Source organism: Berghia stephanieae, chromosome 2 (assembly GCF_034508935.2).
Source record: "Berghia stephanieae isolate SIO BIC M18660-M18661 chromosome 2, UCSD_Bste_1.3, whole genome shotgun sequence".
Taxonomy (NCBI): Eukaryota; Metazoa; Mollusca; class Gastropoda; order Nudibranchia; family Aeolidiidae; genus Berghia; species Berghia stephanieae.
In genome coordinates this window covers 107,089,323-107,094,322 of record NC_088361.1, presented here as the reverse complement: position 1 = coordinate 107,094,322, position 5,000 = coordinate 107,089,323, and the positions used below count along the sequence as shown (strand labels likewise).

Sequence of the window (5,000 nt, the reverse complement as noted above, 5' to 3'; positions counted from 1 at the left end):
ATTGTAATGCGGTAGTAGTTATTATATAAGTCGTAGTAGAGATGATACTGTGGTGATGGTTGTAGTGGTGGTGTGTTGTGGTGGTTGTAATAGTGCCGGTAGGGATGGTGATGTGTTGGTGGTTGTTGAGTAGTGCTGGTAGGGATGGTGGTGTTGTGGTTGTAGTAGCAGACCTGCCAACCTTCCCAGAATGAAAAGTGTATTCTATGACCCTAAAAAGTGTATTTTGTCCGCATGCGTGGAAAAAAAGTGCGCACTATGCAAATATTTGTATAAAAGCTAACATCAAACCCAAATAAACTATCTTCATCATTCAAACACTCATTTGCATCAATCTCTAGTAATTACAAAATTATTGGGTTACCGAGAAACTAAAACTTATTGGCCATTACAAATTAGTATTAGGCTCAGCAATTGCAATATCTAAGGATATTGCTTTCGAAACACTCAAAGAAATGGCCAAAAGACCCCAAACATGTTGGTAGTATTGATGCTAGTGTCAGTGAAAGAGGTGGTGGTGCTCTGGTGCTGTTGGTGATGATGATGAAGCTGTCGTTGTGGTGGTGATGGTAAACTGATGTGGTGGTGGTTGTGGCAGCGATAAGGCTGTGATGATGGTTATAGTTGTGGTGATGGTAAGAGATGATGTGGTGATGGATGATGATGCCGATGTACCAATTGAAGTTGTGATGGTGATATACATCTGTCAACCCAGTAAACCAGTTGTGAGTTTTGGGATAAAATATTTGGGAGAGTGGTCTTCAATTCAAAAGATGACATTTTGCAACAGTGACAAAACAATTTCCATTATGTTTACTAATAATCTCTCTCTCTCTCTCTCTCTCTCTCTCTCTCTCTCTCTCTCTCTCTCTCTCTCTCTCTCTCTCTCTCTCTCTCTCTCTCTCTCTCTCTCTCTTCTTTTTTTTTATTTTTTTTATTAACTCCTCCTCCTATTACCACAACAACCACAATTAGTATGACTACTACTATAACTACTACCTCTACTACTATCTACCACTAATACTACTACTACGACACACTACCAATACTATTACTTTTGGATCAAATGATGGGAAATTCACACATATGTCATGTAATATGCATAGACAAGAGAAATACTTCTAAAAATGGTTCTAGTGAATTAATTTTGAACCAAATAGCGTTCCTAAAGCTTCCCACTTGGTAATGAAAAAAATAAATCCGAATCATACAAAATAATAAAGAAAAAAAAAATCATTATAAATTTTAAAAATCAAAATAGAGTAATTTTACTTATTATAAAGGGACATAATCCATTTATGTTTAAGCTTATCAGCAATCAGTTTTTAATTGAAGGCTTCATTGTCACAAAGATGTTAGTTTAAATTTAATTGACACTTAAAATTTGTTATATAACAAGTGGTAAAAGCTTAAATGTGACCTGAAGCCATTTAAAGTATAAAATAAGCTTACAAGCCTAATTCTATGCAAATCCTCAAAAAGGTATGAGAACAATATTGGTGAAAACCGGCATCATATAACTAACTGAAATGATAACTATAGTACTAAATGTGATGCATCAGGTCAACAGTTGATGTACGACATGTATGTATCACTGCATCAAATGTATCATTTTCAACATCATTCACGCTTGGGAAAAAAAAAAATTAAAATATTACAAAAATCGTACTAAATCCTTTGGAATCGTATCCACGTATTTGGGTCCAAAAATCGTACTAAAATACGTAAAATCGTACAGGTTGGCAGGTCTGTAGTAGTGGTGGTAGGGATGGTGATGTGTTTGCTTTTGTGGTAGGGATGGTGATATGATGGTTATTGTTGTAGTGGTGGAAGGGATAGTGATGTGATGGTTGTTGTCGTAGTGAAAGAGATGGTGATGTGGTGGTTGTTGTATTAGTGGTTGTATAGATTTTGATATGGTAGTTGTTTTGTAGTGGTGGTAGCGATGGTGATGTGGTGGTAGTTGTAGTAATAGTCAGGGATGTAAATGCAAAGTTGAAAAAAATTCTGAAATTCTGCGAGCTCATTTCAATAGTCTAAACTCCAAGTGACACTCCAGGAGTGAGGTGATAAATGGCCTTGTGATTGTGACAACATTTTTAAGACTTTTGAGTGATAATCCTCAGAATAAAATCTAAATTATTTTGTTTATGGATGGATTTTAATGATTTGTGTCTCCTTTTGGTCAGGAGGAAATACCATTATTTGGTGTTGTTCATGCTTAAATCAGTGCCCATTTAGTATTATCCTTATCTTTATGGATTAAACAGGGTTAAATTAGTTGAGGATAATGAAAAAATCAGAATTTTGGAATTCTTAACTTATTTTCACTGCAAGTAATCCAACACCTAAACTTTTATATTAAAATTATATTCAGGTCAAAATATTACCCCCAATGACTAAATGAATCTGACAATAATAAAAACTCGTACTCAAATTTCAACAGCCATATTATTACTTAAAGGCCAATTTTGAGATTGGAAATGGAAAGATGGTCACTTCCCGATATTTATCATTTTCTCAGGTCCCAAACCCTTCTGCTAATAACAAAGGCAATTAGAGTACATTACAATTCCAATACTACATTATTAGGTTTAGAATCGTGTTAAAAGCCCTTTACTTTATTGGTGTAGCTTTCAATGAGAACAAACAAAATTGATTTTTCCACCCATCACAGCCAAAAGTTCGTGGCAGTCTCACAATCAGAGAAATGAGACGCCATAGACATTTCTCATAAAGACCAAGGCTAAGGGAAATGTACCTTCAGACTCATTATGACTGAAATGAATTGCAATATACAGGAATTACTTACAGAAACAGAAATACATTCCAACTAAGCCTTAGGAAGAAAGTGCAACAACAACTTCAGAGCTCAGTCATGAATACTCGATATGTATCCACCATCTTCTACTTTCGATTCTGCAGCCCATGTGTTGCTTCCGGTAAACTAAAAATAACCCTCCTTGTTTACACAACAGATGTGAATCTAGTTCCGAATTAAAATTAGGAAAATTCGGAAATTCGAACGCTATCAATCCTTAGTACTTCCGAATTAAAATTCGGAAGCTGTCGTGGAAATAAGTTGAATGGTTAAATACACGTATAATCATAACTGACACAACAGGTGTTAATTAAGTGTTTCAGTACATTGAAAATGGATATTCACTACAAATTCTCTATATGTACAGCAGTATCTCTTATCACAAGAGTTGTTGGTAATGAGGTATTAAGAAATATTTAAATAGTTTGGGGAAGCTAGAAAATGTGTGAAAAATAGGAAATCCTAATAATTCTGAAAGATTTACATCCCTGAATAGTGGTGGTAGGAATGGTGATGTGGTGGTTGTAGTAGTGGTGGTAGGGATGGTGATGTGGTCGTTGTAGTAGTGGTGGTAGGGATTGTGCTGTTGTGGTTGTAGTAGAAATTAGAAGAAAGGAAACGGGCGAAACATGCAATAAACAATAGAAAAACTGGATTCCAAAAGCAAATGGCAGCGACCAGCTACACTAGTCGCCAATGAAGTGAAGAAATAACTGCGAACAAACGGTTCTACATAAATGAAATATCAATACAAGTGAAATCATGAAGACAGAGATCCGAGGGCACTTGGCAGTCTGAAAAATGGAAAAGCAGTTGGCACAGATAACAGAAGCCTTGGAAGAGGGAGGAGACACAATCGTCCACCAACTCCACCACCCGTTCAACTTGATCTGGAGAAATGAGGAAATACCAGCTGATTGAAAGAAGGGCCTGCTGGTAAAATACCCAAACATGGAGATCTCTCCCAATCATGGGTGAAAGTTACTCAATGATATTAATCCTGCAAAGGCAGGTGCTCAGAAAAAAAATCCTGCAACTACCAATAAGAGGAAAAAACAGAAGTGCGGTTAATTATATAAATGCCGGTTTTTTTCATTTTCGAATTCCGGCCAGACAAAAAAAAAACGGCGAGACCTCTTTTTCAAAAATAAAAATCCGGCCATGTCGGATTTTTCCGGCGAACTTTCACCCATGCTCCCAATGTGGCAAGCATGGGTCAAATGAGGTAAAAGTCACTTCGCCTGAAAATGCTGAATGCCATACACAAAAGAAAAACGGAAAAAATCCAGTGACTAACCAATTTGGTCAAACAAAATTATGTGACACTTACAAAATCATCAAATATAAAAGTGACTGTAATTGTAATAGTTGATGTAGCAGTGTGTTATTGTTGATTCTATTTTGAAGTTATGGCAGTGTTGGTAGTGGTGATGTCTGGAGGTGATGGTAGTTGAAGTAGTACTCAGACCTGCCAAATTGAATTTTTATGTAAATTGACAAGTAATTTGACAAGGAAATTAGTATTTCTGAAATCGTGCTTATCTGATTTTCACAATTTTGATATCATTAGAATCGTGTTGAAAAGCACTTTATGATATAAGATTTCATTGAGCTCAATCCAATTTGAATTTTGTGTAAACACAATTTTTACTTTTGATATTATATCAGACAATGTACTTCCTTTGAGATCACAAAAGTGTCATTAGACTACGACCTCGAGCTAACCCTAAAAGAAAACAAAAAGCCCTCGCCCTGCTTTGCATCACCTTACTTTCTACTTCTACTTCCAACGACAAAATGGCGGCGGTGAACCAAAACAATGGTCGTTTTAGGAAGTTTTAAACTTTCACTTCTTACTTAATGTTTGATCTAGAGTGTTTAAAATGCTATATATTGACAAATTGAATAAATAAATGTCTGACAAAAGATCAGGTGAAAATACTAATTGAAAGAGATGCTCTACCCCGAGGAGCTTACCGGCTTACGGAATTTTCCCCTTTTGTTGCTGTTGTGTATTGTGTCCAACACTAAAAATTAAAATAAAAGGATCAAAATAAAAATAACCTTTAAAAAACGAGTTTCACCTTAAAGTCAGCCTATCGGCAGAGTGACTTTCGGTATCTAGTATCTAGTGTCGGGACATTCAGTTCAGTAGGAGTAGGAGGGTCAGATTCAGTTT

General features: G+C 35.9%; 1 protein-coding gene across 6 annotated transcripts in view; it reads right to left on the bottom strand.

The window, feature by feature from the left end:
- Nucleotides 1-5,000, bottom strand: part of LOC144966176 (C-terminal-binding protein-like) — a 27,539-nt gene that overhangs the window by 22,074 nt on the left and 465 nt on the right. The gene's annotated exons all lie outside the window — the stretch shown is intronic.